Here is a 19,146-nt window from a genome sequence, read left to right as displayed (position 1 = left end):
ATGTTTTTCTGCCTGCTTTATATTCTGGCCACACTGGCAGATGATTAGATGGTGCCCACACAGATTAAGAGTAGGCCTGCCTTTCCCAGCCCACTAACTCAAATGTTAATCTCCTTTGGCAGTACCCTCACAGACACACCCAGGATCAATACTCTGCATCCTCCAATCAAGTCAAGTTGACATTCAGCATTAATCATCACACCTTCCTATCGTTTTTAGATTTCATCCTCCCACTCACCTTCAGCTTCCACATTGTTCAATACACATAGCTCTGTTTGCTCTTGTACATGTCAACATAGGTTAACATAAATTGTTCAGGTTGAACAACCACAAAAGAACCTACTTGTGTTCCTCATTGAGGATCAGAGGTTAGCCAGTTGTATTGTTTTCAGGTGAAAAGTTGCTCTGCTTTTTATGTGTAGTCAAGTGACATACATATAGCAAGTCAATTCACAGTGGGATATAAATATTGCTTTGCCATAAGTTTTTGAGACAGCTTCTCAAGACAAATAAAGACTAACATTTGTTAAATGCTTTACATTATCTGTGAACACCAGCAGTGAGATAGAGAAAAAAAATGTTCGTGTACTGCTTCCAAAGTATGACATAGTCTATTTAGTTTACTAACAACTGGACAGTATTGGCCATAGCAGAAGAGGTGAATAAATGGGGTTAAGTAATAAGTGCATTAATAATTTATGTATGTTGAATACCTAAAATTCCATTAGGCAATTTCATACATAGTATTCACTTGCATATTACATATCATCAATAAATAAGTGTATGAATCGACTAAGTGTGTAGCCCTGTGGTAAATGCAATAGAGAATATATGGAAGTAGAACTAACAATCCACAGCTTCATGGAGTTCCCAGTCCTTTTGAGGGACAAACAATGTGTATACATGGGAAAACTTAAATAATTATTATATATTAATAATAGTGAGTATGGACAGTGTTTATTTGATCTGTACACAAACCTGCAACATGTTTATACTGTGTAGACACCAAGGTGGTATTATTATACATATAAAGGATTTAAACACAGAGAGTGCCAGGATTTCCTGTTTACTAAAAAGAAAATGCCCCAAAATTACTGTAGAAATTAGCGGATAACTCTATTTTCTGAGATGGGATGTATAAATTTTCTGTCACTTGCTATCATCATTCAAGGTTAATGCTATTAACACACTATCTGTATGCATATGTGGAAAGAAAACACTAGATGATTTAAGGCATTTCTATGTGATGTAGTAATGTTTATCTCCAGGTATCCCCCCCCAAACAGAAAAAAAAAAAGAAAAAGAAAACAGATCTTTCTTCATTAATTTTTCAGTTAATTCATTTATAGATTTTTCCCACTTATATATCAAATAAGTAAATCAAAAGAAATTTTTCTTAAAATCAGTTACTTCTGGGCTTTGGCCTTTGAGAATACTACAGCTGATTTACTGGTTCCCAGGTCTAACACACAGCCTCTATCCGTTTTCTCCAACTACCTTTTTCTCCAGCTGATGTCTGTAGAGCTCCTTTCCTGGAATCACATTTTTAACAATCCTGCTCAAATTCTAAGCAGCAAATTGCCTTTCCTTGAAGAATATCTGAGGCCTGAACATATGAGATAAAATACTAGAAGATGACATAGTCTATGCAATTTGTCTGCAGAAATCCTCACCAAATGATCAATGACCACTTCTAATGGAAATATGGTTTCAATTCTCCCTTTGACAGATGGGCTAGCCTACATTCCCGAGAGATATGTTTTTTCTGTCAACTTTTCTTTTTTTTAATATATGTGCTGATGTTTGGGGCCAATTTAACAACTATATTACGCTGTTGGTGCTATTCTGAAGTACCACATCTGCTTTCAAACTGAGTTTGTGTTTTTCCTACAAAGTGATATATATAATCCTCTATGAGAAAGCATTTTCAACTCAGATTTCAATGTGGTCATTTCAAATCCAGAAGTAAAACACTCAAGGAATCCAATGTGCCTTTTTTTTTTAGCTACTAAGAGCTATGGTCATGCAGATAATTTAGTGTAAGTTGGTTAATTTGTTCAAGAGAATACACTGGCACCATCTTTAACCATGACATAATTCAATCAAAAAGTATTTGAGGTCATACATTATGCTGTCAAAAATCACTTCGCTTCTATGTCTCTTGGTTTACAACACTCGAATAACTCAACCTGACAATCAAACTAGCTAAACTAAGAATAAAGTCCTACCTTAACAGGATTCCAGAAATGCTACTGCTCTGGGACAGAACCAGTTAGGACAATCTCCCGGTTACCTCTGCTCCCTTCCTGGCTATTTTGCTTTATCTTTTAGTGCCTATATATCACGTAAGTATCCGCCCAGAATTTTGATTTCTTTTCCAGTTCCCAGCTATCTAGACTAGGAATCTCCAGCTTGTTCTTTCTCAATAGTCTATTCTCTTACCTGAGAAGAATTCAAAACTGGAATTGGATATTTAGAAATCAAAATTAGGGATGTACTTTATGCTGTATCACTCATCATCATATGCAATGCAATTTCATTTAGGAAACATACCTAATTTAAGGGACCAACATGTTGATTTGCTAACAAGTTGTTTCAGTAGTTCCGTGCATTTTCGTTTTAACAGTGGGTGACCAAGAGAATGGATGTAATAAAATATGAAAACAGCTGAAATAAATACAGTGCTGGTGTTGATATGAAAAGACAGATCATTATTTTTCAGGACAACCTTGATAAAATAAAATGCTGATTATTCAGTGATATTTAATCTTCAATTTTATATGAAAACAGCTGAAATGAATACAGTGCTGGTGTTGATATGAAAAGACAGATCATTATTTTTCAGGAAAACCTTGATAAAATAAAATGCTGATTGTTCAGTGATATTTAACCTTCAATTTTATATATTTTATTTATATATGCATATATAATTAAGTATATGTAAATATATAAAGTGTACTTATATATGTGTGTATATATACACATATATATAAGCTTAAGTATATGTATACATACATATATAATTAGAGCCTAAAAGTGTGTGTGTGTGTGTGTTTATATATATATGTATACTTAAGCTGTAAATTGAGCCTAAAAGATAGTATCAACTCTTTCTGATTGAAGCACCTTAAGAATAAAATTATGAATCTTATCTAATGGAATAAGGAAATTAATATGCTTGATTATTGCCTCTCCAGGTGGCTTTGAGCTTATCTAAGGCCTGATTTTCTGTGTATGTCTTGATTTAGCTTGAATACCAAAAATAAGGCTCAATAGTTTACTTAGATATTTATCTGATTCTTCAAGTCTACCTCAGCTTCCTTGGGATCAGCTCTTTGTTTTCAATGATTCAGCGCCCCATGGTTACAGAGATATTAGTTAATACACTATACCAATGGTTTATCAATACTGGCTGTATATAAGAACATCTGGTGAGGTTTTTTTAAATATATTAAATGACCAGGGCCCACACCAATCAGAATTTCTATGGGGAAAGCCTAGGCATCAATACATTTTAAGTTCCCTAGGTTTGAGAACCATCATTCTATCAAATATACCAGCTATTTCAGGAGATGTCGCTGGCACTTAAAGATAATATTATCTCTCTGAAGAGATAATGCAGGTTAAAAAAATGACCACTGGGAGACAATGACCTCAGTGACCACTGGGAGACAGTTCAGATGAAGTTCTTAAGTTCTAGAGTCAAATAAATGTGCATTCAAATTTTGGCTCTGCTGCTTACTAGATAGGTGCCTGTGAGCAAGCTAAACCTTTCCAATTCCGTTGTTTCCTTTGTAAAGTACTGATGCCATAATACCTCAGAGAGTTGTGAGAATTAAATGATAACGTAGGTAGAATACTTGGCAAAGCACCTGTCCAAAGGAAGTCAACAAATAAGAAAGAGTGTAATGTCCGTATTTTGAGATAACAAATACAAAAGTTGTAGTAGGAGGAAGACTAGAATTGTTAGGAATGATTCTACAGTGAATGGGGAGCTTAATACGGATCATAAAGTATGTGGAAAGATTTTATATAAATTCAACTGTGGTTGTGCCTAATTAAAGTATGGATCAATAAGGCTATCTATAGCGGCCTATTAAGTTAAAGCGCTAACTTATTGTAAATTAGGCTATATTGCTATTTTTGTCAAATTCACCTTATATTTTCACAGCTTTGGATATTGACTATGAGAAACACTTTTCTATAATGTTGATATATTAAATCTCTTTCTTGTACAAGAATAGAATTTCCAGCAAGTGTTTCCGAAAGGGTGACCAACCATCTCAGTTGTCCTAGAACTAATGAGTTTCCTAATACAGGATTGTCAGAGCTCAAACCATGATTGCCTCAAGTAAACTCAAATGCTCAGTCACTGTAGATGCCTATAATCATATTATAAACACAAAGCCCCATGTAACACTTCATTACCTAACCCTGCTCTCTCCGTATATGCTGTCTATTGTCCAGATCAGTTCTATCAGATACTTGGCTGTATATCTTGCAGCTGAGCCACCTTTGTTCCTGATAATTTCCTGAACTGGGTTTTCTCAACTTTCTGCTGATTCTTTCTGGGACTCTTCCTTTTCTACTTAAGTAGAATTCATTTCTGTTACTTGCAACTATGAACCTTATTAAAGTAGCGACATCAAATAAGGAGAATTCTGAGATGTTATAGATATTATGTATTTTCAATAATTTTCCATACATGCAAATAGATTTTATGGAGCAATGTTGTGTCTGGGGGTCACTGCACATAGTAGATGCTCTGAAAACAGTGTCAATGACTGACTAAATGTTCTCACTCCAGAAACTTGATACCTACCAGCCAGTACAGGAACTTGCCTCTGATACATCTTCATCATGGCAGAAGGGAAAATCAGGAGCAGAGATCCTTGGAAACAGCTGGAGAAACCCATTATTTATTTAAAAACTAGCTTATTTTAAAATAAGAACCAGGCTTTGAAGATTTAGAAGTGCCTATGGAAAAACTCAAAATGGAATGCTCCTGTAAGTCAAAGTGCTGTGTTTCCAGCTGGTAGAAAGATTACATGAGTGAATAATAGCTGAGAAAATCAAAGAGGCAAGTTTTTCAAGTTGTGGTTCTTTCATTAGTTAAAACATTAAATATGCCAGCCTGCTCCCACTCAGAATATTATCTAATCATAAATGCCTGGTGAAATACAGTTAGATTTTATTCATTATTTTTCCCGAGGGAGGATATTTCCTTCAGTATTCTTCTGTCTTTTTCAGACTTATTTGGTTTTAGCCTATTTGTTTTGGTAATGTTACGGTACAATGTCTAATCATGGTTTATTTTTGTCAAGTTATTTTTATCTTTAAGCTCAACCTTCGAAAATAAGAATATCAAGACATTTCCATTTTTAAGTTCTTTCAAGGCTTACAAACTATTAGGAGATTGTGGATTCATTTTTGCTTAAGAAGTCTATTTTTTTAAATATGGATAAATAAGGCTATCTATAGCAGCCTATTAAGCTAAAGCACTAACTTATTGTAAATTAGGCTAAATTGCTATTTTCATCAAATTCACCTTATATTTTCAGAATTTTGGATACTGACTATGAGAAATACTTTTCTATAAGTATTTTTAGTTTTTTAAAATTTTTTAATTAAATATTACTCATTTTTTAATTTAAAATGTCCATGTTTTTTAAAATGGATAGCATATTCCTTAGTAGTTAGCCAGATGAAATCAAGAATTTCACGTATTTATTTATTTCCCCTTTAAAGACTGAAAAACAGTGTAGACAGAAAATGTGGCATCCAAACACATTTCTATTGGCACTAGAAAAGAATGTTAGATTTTACGGAACAAGGCAGCTGAAGGTACACATATAGAAACTGAAAATATATTCTGTATTTCACTTTATTAATATGGCATCACATTATCAATCCATTATCACTTTATAACCCTGCAAAATTCAATACCTATTATCCTAGTTGGAAAAATCCGCCTAGTCCCTATTGTCCTTGTGCAAAATTAGTATTCTCCATTCTTCCTTCCTTCTTCCTTCTTTCTCTTCTTCTTAAAAATGCAGTCAAAAAGCCATAAGAAGGTCCCAGTCAGAAAGAAGCAAGGACTGGCAGGAATTGAGGGAAGGTAAGCCCCCAAGTGGGATGGCAACCCATGAGGATTTTTAAATTGAACACATACAAAAATAAATTGAGAATGGAGTCCAATTTTCTCACTGAAAATGAAATGTTATAAATATGAAAGCCCAAGCCTAGAAGACATAGATATAAATTCAGATAAGATATAGAGATCCACTGTACACTGAGAGGGTTTCAGAACAGTGATACCCCCACAGCAATAATTATACACATCATTAAGACCTGCCAGGGCTCCTTGGATTATAATATCTAATTTTAGAATGAGACCAAGAAAATCAGAAAATAAGCCTGGAATGTGTTACGCCAGATATTAAGGAAATACATAAAGAATGTTAAGACCTTATCAGACGTAGAAGCCAGCTTGAAGGGGGTTTCTACTGGCCAAACCTGGGACAATTTAGTATTGAAATACTTAGTGATAATAATATATTATATCCCACTGAATAAAATAGGAATCTATAAGTCTACAATTATGAAAGAAAGAGGAAGGGAGGATAAGGTTTACCAGATAACAAAATGACAACTAATAAATGTAGAAGAGATGATGAAAATTGAAATTCACTGCTTGTCAACTACAGTCATAATAATTCACAGGCACATGAGAAATATCAACAAAACTAGTTAAAACTAGTGGGTGGAATGAAGAATGGGGTGTATATGTAGTGTCAAAGTATTTTCCTGCAAAACGTGTACAAATTATGAAAGCAAAAAGAACAAAGCAGGCACAGTGGTGTGCACCTGGAGTTTCAGCTACACAGGAGGCTGAGGGCTGAGGTGCAATGACCACTGGGCACAGTAGTTGGAGTCTTGCCTGTTTACTGAAAAAAATAAAAATATAAAAGAAGAAGAAAATTTTTAAAATGTTAATTTTTATTTATTTTTTTAAAAAAAGAAAAGAACAGCCTTGCAACAGAGAAACATGGATGATTATGACCTTCCTCAAGTGGTCAAAGTTAACATTACCAGTGACAGAGTGAAATAACCTCATGTACCACCTGAGGGAACGCAGTGAAAAGGGCACAGAATCACTCCTATGACATTCATAATTTGAATATAATAAGAGAAAATGCCAGACAACGCAAAATTCTGCAAAATAGTTAGCCTGTAATCTTCAAATATCTGAAGGTCATTATATTAGTCATACCCAAGACTGGATGATTTCTAAAGAAAAGAGGTTTAATTGACTCACAGTTCCACATGGCTGGATAGTGAGGCCTCAGGAAACATACACTCATAGTGGAAGGCACCTCTTCACAGGGCAGCAGGAGAGAAATTAGTGCCAAGTGAAATGGGAAGCCCCTTATAAAGCCATCAAATCTCCTGAGAACTCACTCACTATCATGAGAAGAACATGAGCAGCGTGAGGAAAACCACCTGCATGATTCAATTACCTCCCACCAGGTCCCTCCCACGACACATGGAGATTATGGGAAATACAATTCAAGATGAGATTTTGGTGGGGACACAGCCAAACCATATCATTCTACCCCAACCCCTCCCAGATCTCATGTCCTCACATTACAAGACACAATCATGCCCTTACAACAGTCCCCCAAAGTCTTAACTCATTCCAGCATTAACTCAAAAGTCCAAGTACAAAATCTCATCTGAGACAAGGCAAGTTCCTTCCGCCTATGAACCTGTGAAATCAAAAGCAAATTAGTTACTTCCTAGTTACAATAGGGGTACAGGCATTGGTAAATACACCCATTCCAAATGGCCAAAACAAAGGGGCTATAGGCCCCTATGAAAGTTCGAAATTCAATAGGGCAGTCATCAAACCTTAAAGTCCCAAAATGATTCTTCTTTGACTTCATGTCTCATATCCAGGTAATGCTGATGCAAGAAGGAGGTTCCCACACCTTGGGCAGCTCCACCTCTTTGGCTTTGCAGGGTATAGCCCCTTCAAGACTGCTGTCACACTGGCATTGAGTGTCTGTGGCTTTTTCAGGAGTCCAGTGCTAGCTGTTGGTGGAGCTACCATTTTGGGGTCTGGAGGATAGTGGCCTACTTCTCAAAGCTCCCCTAGGCAGTGCCCCAGTGGGGACTCTCTATGGGGGCTCCAACCCCACATTTCCCTTCTGCACTGCCCTAGAAGAGGCTCGCCATGAGGGCTCTGCCCCTGCAGCAAATTTCTGCTTGGACATCCAAGCATTTTCATACATCTTCTGAAATCTAGGTGGAGGTTTGCAAACCTCAATTATTGACTTCTGTGGACACACAGGCTCAACACCATGTGGAAGCTGCCAAGGCTTGGGGCTTGCATCCTCTGAAACAATGGTCTGAGCTGTACCTCAGCCCCTTTTAGCCACAGCTGGAGCAGCTGGAATGGAGGGCACCAAGTCCCAAGGCTGCACACAGCAGGGGGCCCTGGACCCAGCCCAATAAACCATTTTACTCTCCTAGGTCTCTGGGTTTGTGATAGGAGGAGCTGCTATGAAGGTCTCTGACCTGTGCTGGAGACATTTTCCCCATTAACAGTTGGCTTCTCATTACTTATGCAAATGTCTGCAGCAGGGTTGAATTTATCCCCAGAAAATGGGACTTTTTTTCTGTTGTATCATCAGGCTGCAAATTTTCCAAATATTTATACTCTACTTCCTCTTGAACACTTTGCCATTTAGACATTTCTTCCACCGGATATCCTAAATCATCTTTCTCAAGTTTGAAGTTCTGCAAACTTCAGGGCAGGGGCAAAATGCTGCCAGTCTCTTTGCATATCAAAAGTGGCCTTTACTCCAGTTCTCAACAAGTTTCTCATCTCCATCTGAGACCACCTCAGCCAGGACTTCATTGTCCATGTCACTATCAGCATTTTGCTCAAAGCCATTTAACACGTCTCTAGGAAGCTCCAAACCTTCTCACATCTTCCTGTCTTCTGAGGCCTCCAAATCTCTAAGACGTTTCAAACGTTCCCACATTTTCCTGTCTTCTTCTGAGCCCTCCAATCTGTTCCAACATCTGCCGGTTACCCAGTTCCAAAGTCACTTCCACATTTTCAGGTATCCTTATAGCAGCACCCCACTCTCTGGGGTACCAATTTACTGTATTAGTCTGTTCTCACACTGCTATAAGGACATACCTGAGATTCAGTATTTCATAAAGGAAAGAAGTTTAATTGACTCACAGTTCAGCATGCCTAGGAAGGCCTCAGGAAACCTACAATCATGGCAGAAGGCACCTCTTCATAAGGCAGCAGGAGAGAGAATGACTGCCATGCCAAGCAAAGGAGGAAGCCCCTTATAAAACGATCAGATCTCATGAGAACTCATTATCATGAGAACAGCATGGTGGAAACTGCCCTCATGGTTCAATTATCTCCCATTGGGTTCCACCCATGGGAGGAACGTGGGTACTATGGGAGCTACAAATGAAGATGTGATTTGGGTGGGGACATGGCCAAACCATATCAGTTAAGAAAGACAAGGAAGGATTGAAGAACAGTTCTATATAGAAGAGAACTGAAAAGACATGACAACTTCATACAACATGAGATCCTGGATTATATCATTTTGTTATAAAAGACATTATTTCAATAGTTAGTGAAGACTTTTTTAACAAGTTTGGGTATGAGAGTTTTCTGTACTGTTATTTTATTACTATTATTATTATACTTTAAGTTCTGGGATACATGTGCAGAACGTGCAGGTTTGTTGCATAGGTATACACATGCCATGATTGTTTGCTGCACCCATCAACCCATCATCTACATTAGGTATATCTTCTAATGCTATCCCTCCCCTAACAGCCCCACCCCTCAACAGGCCCTGATGTGTGATGTTCCCCTCCCTGTGTCCATGTGTTCTCATTGTTCACCTCCCACTTACAAGTGAGAACATGCAGTGTTTGGTTTTCGGTTCTTGTGTTGGTTTGCAGAGAATGATGATATTCAACTTCACCCATGTCCCTGCAAAGGACATGAACTCATCCTTTTTTATGGCTGCATAGTATTCCATGGCATGTATGTGCCACATTTTCTTTATCCAGTCTATCATTGATGGGCATTTGGGTTGGTTCTAAGTCTTTGCTATTGTAAACAGTGCTGTAACAAACATTTGTGTGCATATGTCTTTAGAGCAGAATGATGAATAATCCTGTGGGTATATACCCAGTAATGAGATTGCTGGGCCAAATGGTATTTATGGTTCTAGATCCTTGAGGAATTGCCACACTGTCTTCCACAACGGTTGAACTAATTTACACTCCAACCAACATTGTAAAAGCCTTCCTATTTCTTTGCATCCTCTCCAGCATCTGTTGTTTCCTGACTTTTTAATGATCACCATTCTAACTGGCATGAGATGGTATCTCATTGTGGTTTTGATTTGCATTTCTCCAATGACCAGTGATGTTGAGCTTTCTTTCATGTGTTTGTTGGCTACATAAATGTCTTCTTTTGATAAATGTCTGTTCAGATCCTTTGCCCACTTTTCAGTAGGGTTGTTTTTCTCTTGTAACTTTAACTTTTTGTAGATGCTGGATATCAGCCCTTTGTCAGATGGATAGATTGCAAAAGTTATCCCATTCCATAGTGTGCCTGTTCACTCTGATGACAGTTTCTTTTCTGTGCAGAAGTGCTTTAGTTAAATTAGATCCCATTTGTCAATTTTGCCTTTTGTTTTCAATGCTTTTGGTGTTTTAGTCATGAAATCTTTACCCATATCTATGTCCTGAATGGTATTGCCTAGGTTTTCTTCCGGGGTTTTTATGGTTTTAGGACTTATATATTTAAGTCTTTAGTTCATCTTGAGTTAACTTTTGTGTAAGGTATAAAGAAGGGGTCCAGTTTCAGTTTTCTGCATATGGCTAGCCTGTTTTCCCAACAGAATTTATTAAATAGGGAATCATTTCCCCATTGCTTGTTTTTGTCAGGTTTGTCAAAGATCAGATGGTTGTAGATGTGTGGTGTTATTTCTGAGCCCTCTGTTCTGTTTCATTGATCTATATATCTGTTTTTGCACCAGTACCATGCTGTTCTGATTACTGGAGCCATGTACTATAGTTTGAACTCAGGTGGCGTGATGCCTCCAGCTTTGTTCTTTGGCTTAGGATTGCCTTGGAAATGCGGGCTCTTTTTTGGTTCCATATGAATTTTAAAGTAGTTTCTTCCAATTCTGTGAAGAAAGTCAATGGTAGCTTGATGAGAATAGCATTGAATCTATAAATTACTTTGGGAGGTATGGTCATTTTCATGATATTGATTCTTCCTATCCATGAGCATGGAATGTTCTTCCTTTTTTTTTTTTTTTTGTCTTCTCTTATTTTGTTGAGCAATTGTTTGTAGTTCTCCTTGAAGAAGACCTTCACATCCCTTGTAAGTTGGATTCCTATGTATTTTATTCACTTTGTGGCAATTGTGAATGGGAGTTCATTCAGGATTTGGCTGTCTGTTCTTGGTGTATAGGAATGCTTGTGATTTTTGCACATTGATTTTGTATCCTGAGACTTTGCTGAAGTTGCTTATCAGCTTAAGGAGATTTGAGGCTGAGATAATGGGGTTTTCTAAATATACAGTCATGTCATCTGCAAACAGAGACACTTTGACTTCCTCTTTTACTAACTGAATACCTTTATTTCTTACTCTTGCCTGACTGCCCCGGCCAGAACTTCCAATACTCCAATAGGAGTGGTGACAGAGGGCATCCTTCTATTATGCCAATTTTCAAAGGGAATGCTTCCAGTTTTTACCCATTCAGTACGATATTGGCTGTGGGTTTGCCATAAATAGGTCTTATTATTTTGAGGAATGTTCCATCAATACCTGGTTTATTGAGATTTTTTAGCATGAATGAGTGTTGAATTTTGTCGAAGGCCTTTTCTGCATCTATTGAGATAATCATGTGGTTTTTGTCATTGGTTCTCTTTATGTGACGGATTACGTTTATTGATTTGCATATGTTGAACCAGCTTTGCATCCCAGGAGGGAAGCCCACTTGATTGTGGTGGATAAGCTTTTTGCTGTGCTGCTGGGTTCGGTTTGCCAGTATTTTACTGAGGATTTTCACATCAACGTTTTCAGGAATATTCGCCTGAAATTTTCTTTTTTTCTTGTGTCTCTGCCAGGTTTTGGTATCAGGATGATACTGGCCTCATAAAATGAGTCAGGGACGATTCCCTCTTCTATTGTTTGGAATAGTTTCAGAAGGAATGGTACCAGCTCCTGTTTGTACCTCTGGAAGAATTCGGCTGTGAATCCTTCTGGTCCTGAACGTTTTTTGGTTGGTAGGTTATTAATTACTGCCTCAATTTCAGAACTTGTTATTGGTATATTCAGGGATTCGACTTCTTCATGGTTTAGACTTGGGAGAGTGTACGTGTCCAGGAATTTATCCATTTCTTCTAGATTCTCTAGTTTATTTGCCTAGAGGGGTTCATAGGATTCTCTGATGGTAGTTTGTATTTCTGTGGGATCAGTGGTGATATCCCCTTTCTAATTTTTTATTGCATCTATTTGCTTCTTCTCTAGTTTCTTCTTCATTAGTCTGGCTAGCCATCTATTTTGTTGATCTTTTCAAATAACCAGCTCTTGGATTCATTGATTTTTTAAAGGGTTTTTTGTGTCTCTACTTCCTTCAGTTCTGCTTTGATCTTAGTTATTTCTTGTCTTCTGCTAGCTTTTGAATTTGTTTGCCCATCCTTCTCTAGGTCTTTTAATTGTAATGTTAGGGTGTCGATTTTGTATCTTTTCTGCTTTCTCTTGTGGGCATTTAGTGCTATAAATTTCCCTCTATACACTGCTTTAAATGTGTCCCAGAGATTCTGGTACATTGAGTCGTTGTTCTCATTGGTTTCAAAGATATCTTTATGAGATCCCATTTGTCAATTTTGGCTTTTGCTGCCGTTGCTTTTGGTGTTTTAGACATGAAGTCTTTGCCCATGCCTATGTCCTGAATGGTACTACCTAGGTTTTCCTCTAGGATTTTTATGGTATTAGGTCTAACATTTAAGTCTCTAATCCATCTTGAATTAATTTTCGTATAAGGAGTAAGGAAAGGATCCAGTTTCAGCTTTCTACTTATGGCTAGCCAATTTTCCCAGCACCATTTATTAAATAGGGAATCCTTTCCCCATTTCTTGTTTCTCTCAGGTTTGTCAAAGATCAGATGGCTGTAGATGTGTGGTATTATTTCTGAGGACTCTGTTCTGTTCCATTGGTCTATCTCATTAAACTAAAGAGCTTCTGCACAGCAAAAGAAACTACCATCAGAGTGAACAGGGAACCTACAGAATGGGAGAAAATTTTTGCAATCTACTCATCTGACAAAGGGCTACTATCCAGAACCTACAAAGAACTCAAACAAATTTACAAGAAAAAAAACAACCCCATCAAAAAGTGGGCAAAGGATATGAACAGACATTTCTCAAAAGAAGACATTCATACAGCCAACAGACACATGAAAAAATGCTCATCATCACTGGCCATCAGAGAAATGCAAATCAAAACCACAATGAGATACCATCTCACACCAGTTAGAATGGCGATCATTAAAAAGTCAGGAAACAACAGGTGCTGGAGAGGATGTGGAGAAATAGGAACACTTTTACACTGTTGGTGGGATTGCAAACGAGTTCAACCATTATGGAAAACAGTATGGCGATTCCTCAAGGATCTAGAACTAGATGTACCATATGACCCAGCCATCCCATTACTGGGTATATACCCAAAGGATTATAAATCATGCTGCTATAAAGACACATGCACACGTATGTTTATTGCAGCACTATTCACAATAGCAAAGACTTGGAATCAACCCAAATGTCCATCAGTGACAGACTGGATTAAGAAAATGTGGCACATATACACTATGGAATACTATGCAGCTATAAAAAAGGATGAGTTTGTGTCCTTTGTAGGGACATGGATGCAGCTGGAAACCATCATTCTTAGCAAACTATCACAAGAACACAAAACCAAACACCGCATGTTCTCACTCATAGGTGGGAACTGAACAATGAGATCACTTGGACTCGGGAAGGGGAACATCATACACCGGGGCCTATCATGGTGAGGGGGCAGGGGGGAAGGATTGCATTGGGAGTTATACCTGATGTAAATGACGAGTTGATGGGTGCTGACGAGTTGATGGGTGCAGCACAGCAACATGGCACAAGTATACATATGTAACAAACCTGCACGTTATGCACATGTACCCTAGAACTTAAAGTATAATAAAAAAAAAAGACATCTTTATTTCTGCCTTCATTTTGTTATGTACCCAATAGTCATTCAGGAGCAAGTTGTTCAGTTTCCATGTAGTTGAGTGGTTTTGAGTGAGTTTCTTAATCCTGAGTTCTAATTTGATTGCACTGTGGTCTGAGATACTGTTTGTTACGAATTGCATTCTTTTGCATTTCCTGAGGAGTGTTTTACTTCCAATTATGTGGTCAATTTTAGAATAAGTGTGATGTGATACTGAGAAGGATTTGTATTCTGTTGATTTGGGGTGGAGAGTTCTGTATATATCTATTAGGTCTGCTTGGTCCAGAGCTCAGTTCAAGTCCTGAATATCCTTGTTAATTTTCTGTCTTGTTGGTCTAATATTGACAGTGGAGTGTTAAAGTCTCCCACTATTATTGTATGGGAGCCTAAGCCTCTTTGTAGATGTCTAAGGACTTGCTTTATGAATCTGAGTTCTAATGTATTGGTTGCATATACACAGGATATTTAGCTCTTCTTGTTGCATTGATTCCTTTACCATTATGTAATGCCGTTTTTTGTCTTTTTGATCTTTGTTAGTTTAAAGTGTGTTTTATCAGAGACTAGGATTGCAACTCCTCCTTTTTTTTTTTCTTTCCATTTGTTTAGTAAATATTCTTCCATCCCTTTATTTTGAGCCTATGGGTGTCTTTGCATGTGAGATGCGTCTCCAGCACACCGATGGGTCTTGACTCTTTATCCAATTTGCCAGTCTGTGTCTTTTAATTGGGGCGTTTAGGCAATTTACATTTAAGGTTAATATTGTTGTGTGAATTTGATCCTGTCATTATGACGCTAGCTGATTATTTTGCCCATTAGTTGATGCAATTTCTTCATAGTGTTGACGGCCTTTACAATGTGGTATGCTTTTGCAGTGGCTGGTGTCAGTTGTTCCTTTCTATGTTTAGTGTTTCCTTCAGGAACTCTTGTAAGGCAGGCTTGGTGGTTACACAATCTCTCAGCATTTGCTTGTCTGTAAAGGATTTCATTTCTCCTTCACTTATGAAGCTTAGTTTGGCTGGATATGAAATTCTGAGTTGAAAATTCTTTTATTTAAGAATGTTAAATATTGGCCTCCACTCTCTTCTGACTTGTAGGGTTTCCTCTGAGAGATCCACTGTTAGTCTAAACGGCTTTGTGGATAACCCGACCTTTCTCTCTGGGTGCCCTTAACATTTTTTCCTTCATTTCAACTTTGGTGAATCTGACAAGTATGTCTTGGGTTGCTCTTTTCAAGGAGTACCTTGTGGTGTTCTCTGTATTTTCTGAATTTGAATGTTGGCCTCTCTTGCTAGGTTGGGGAAGTTTTCCTGGATGATATCCTGAAGAATGTTTTCCAACTTGATCCCATTCTCCCTGTCACTTTCTGGTACACCAATCAAACATAGATTTGGTCTTTTCACATAGTCTCATATTTCTTGGAGGCTTTGTTCATTTATTTTCATTCTTTTTTCTCTACTCGTGTCTTCTCACTTTCTTTCAGTAAGTTGATCTTCAATCTCTGATATCCTCTCTTCTGCTTGATCGATTTGGCTATTGATACTTGTGTATGCTTCACGAAGTTCTCGTGCTGTGTTTTGCAACTCCATCAGGTCATTTATATTCTTCTCTAAACTGGTTATTCTAGTCGGCAACTCATCTAACCTTTTTTCCAGATTCTTAGCTTCCTTGCATTGGGTTAGAACATGCTCCTTTAGCTCAGAGGAGTTTGTTATTACCCATCTTCTGAAGCCTACTTCTATCAATTTGTCAAACTCATTCTCCACCCAGTTTTGTCCCCTTGTTGGTGAAGAGTTGTGATCCTTTGGAGGAGAAGAGACGTTCTGGTTTTTTGGAAGTTTCAGCCTTTTGTGCTGGTTTCTAACCATCTTTGTGGATTTATCTACCTTTGGTCTTTGACGGTGGTGACCTTCAGATGGGTTCTCTGTGTGGGCGTCCTTTTGGTTGATGTTGATGCTATCCCATTCTCTTCATTAGCTTTCCTTCTACCAGTCAGGCCCTCTGTTGCAGGTGTGACACAGTTTGCTGGAGGTCCACTCCAGACCCTATTTGCCTGGGTATCACCAGTGGAGGCTGCAGAACAGCAAACATTGCTGCCTGTTCCTTCCTCTGGAAGCTTCATCCCAGTGGGGCACCCATCAGCTGCCAGCCAGAGCCAGAGCTCTCCTGTATGAGGTGTTTGTCGGCCCCTAGTGGGTGATGTCTCCCAGTCAGGACATATGGGAGTCAGGGACCCACTTGAGGGGGCAGTCTGACACTTAGCAGAGCTCAAACGCTGTGCTGGGAGATCTACTGCTCTCTTCAGAGCCAGCAGGCAGGAACGTTTAAGTCTGCTGAAGCTGCAGTCACAGCCACCCCTTGCCCCAGGTGCTCTATCCCAGGGAGTTGGGTGTTTTATCTATAAGCCCCTGACTGGGGCTGCTGCCTTTTTTTCAGAGATGCCCTGCTCAGAGAGGAGGAATCTAGAGAGGCAGTCTGGGCACAGCTGCCTTGCTGAGCTGCAGTGGGCTCCACCAGGTTCGAACTTCCCAAAGGGTTTGTTTACACTGTGAGGGTAAAACCACCTACTCAAGCTTCAGTAATGTCAGACGCCCCTCCTCCCACCAAGCTCAAGTGTCCCAGGTCAACCTCAGATTGCTGTATTGGCAATGAGAATTTCAAGCCAGGGGATCTTAGCTTGCTGGGCTCCGTGGGGGTGGGACCCACCAAACCAGACTACTGGGCTCCCTGGCTTCAGCCCCCTCTCTAGGGGAGTGAACGGTTCTGTCTCCCAGTGTTCCTGGTGCCACGGGGATATGAAAATAACCTTCTACAGCTAGCTCTGCGTCTGCCCAAAGGGCCGCCCAGTTTTATGCTTGAAACCCTGGGCCCTGGTGGCATAGACACCAGAGGGAATCTCCTGGTCTGCAGGTTGCAAAGACCATGGAAAAAGCGCAGTATCTGGGCCAGAGTCCACCATTCCTCAGGGAACATTCCCTCACGGCTTCCCTTGGCTAGAGGGGTGAAATCCCTCAACCCCTTGCACTTCCTGGGTGAGGCAATGCCCCACCCTGCTTTGGTTCACCCTCCATGGGCTGCACCCACTGTCCAACCTGTCCCAATGAGATGAATTGGGAACCTCAGCTGGAAATGCAGAAATCACCCACCTTCTGCGTCGATCTCACTGGGAGCTGCAGATCAGAGCTGTTCCTGTTTGGCCATCTTGCCAGCAAATGCTCTGCACTGTTCTTATAACTTGTCTATAACTTTGAAATTATTTCCAAATAAAAAGTACAACTTCAAAACATTCTATGAATGCATAAGCAAAGGTAAAATGCCTGACAATGTCAAAAGCTAATTAGCATCAGAGGGGGGCACAATTCCAAATTATCATTTGAGTATTCTTTCCTCCCTTCTCTCTTTCTTCAGGTAGAAAGAAATATCAATCCATAGGGTCAGGGAGGTTGTTGTCTACACTGCCATATCCAAGTGCCTACGATAGTAGCAGGCTCACATTTGGTGCTCAAAAATACTCTGGATTACTGCATTTTTATTATGAATACTTCTGCCTTTAAACTATGATTTTTTAATGCTTTCAATCTCCATTTCTAAAATGATTATTTCTAATCATAGCAGAACAATAAGGAAAAATGCTCCCTTCTGCTCTCAGTTTATGCAATCTCTGAAAAGTAAAAAAGAAATGTTCCAGTGCTCTTCAGGAAGCAGAGGCAGACCATGCAAACAGCAATATGGTTTACTGAGTTTTCTCCATCCTCATTCGTGCCTCTAAAGGCTATGCCACTCCATTCATGCACTCACAATAAATGTCACTCTTTGACCTTTACCATCTGCAGTGACCTTCAAAAGTGAGTCTAGACAGGTTAGTTTTCCCATTCCTTCAAGGAGAACAATATTTAACAACCATAGGTACTTATAAATGCTTTATAGAAACTCTATATAACTACAAACCAAAACAAATCTATATATTAAGTGGGAAAAGACCACACAACTATTAAAATTCAGTTGATAAAATAATTTAATGTTCTAGATCATGTTGTATTCCTGACACTATATCATCGATTTTGAATTTTAAAGCAGAAAGCTTTATTTATGCATTTAATCGGTTGCTTGTCAACTTGTTTCTTTAATTTGAGGCAAGAGAGACCATCTATCCGAAACAAAAATGCTATCTAATGACAAATTTTCCAGTGGGTATCTACAGCTGAGATACTGGTAATTTACTGCTTCATTCACTCACTTAATATTTATTACTTGTCAGTCTCTGTTTTAAGTTCTAAAACTATTGCAAAAAATACAGAAAGTAGAATGTGATAAGAACATCTTCTCAATAGCTAAGTATGGTACTGCTGTAAGTTCTTTCTGAGTTCAACATGCTTATACTACGGTCGGGCGCTGTGGCTCATGCCTATAATCCCAGCACTTTGGGAGGTAAGATGGAAAAATGCCTGACAACATAAAAAGCTAACTAGTGATCCAAGGCAGGCAAATCACCCGAGGTCAGGAGTTCAAGACCAGTCTTGCCAACATGGCAAAACCCCGTCTCTACTAAAAATACAAAAATTAGCCAAGTGTGGTGGTATGCACCTGTAATCCCAGCTACCCAGGAGGCTGAGGCAGGAGAATCGCTGGAACCCAGGGGCAGAGGCTGCAGTGAGCCAAAGTTGCACAACTGCACTCCATCCTGGGCAACAAGCAAGACCCCATCTCAAAAAAAAAAAAAAAAAAAAAAAAAACACTATACTAGCACTTACTACTTTTATAAAATTACTACATAAATTTTATTGGCACAGTGTTTCACAAAGTCAGTTGGCTTCTACTTT

The sequence above is a fragment of the Macaca fascicularis genome, chromosome 11, assembly GCF_037993035.2.
Source record: "Macaca fascicularis isolate 582-1 chromosome 11, T2T-MFA8v1.1".
Lineage (NCBI taxonomy): Eukaryota > Metazoa > Chordata > Mammalia > Primates > Cercopithecidae > Macaca > Macaca fascicularis.
This window is presented reverse-complemented; position numbering follows the sequence as displayed.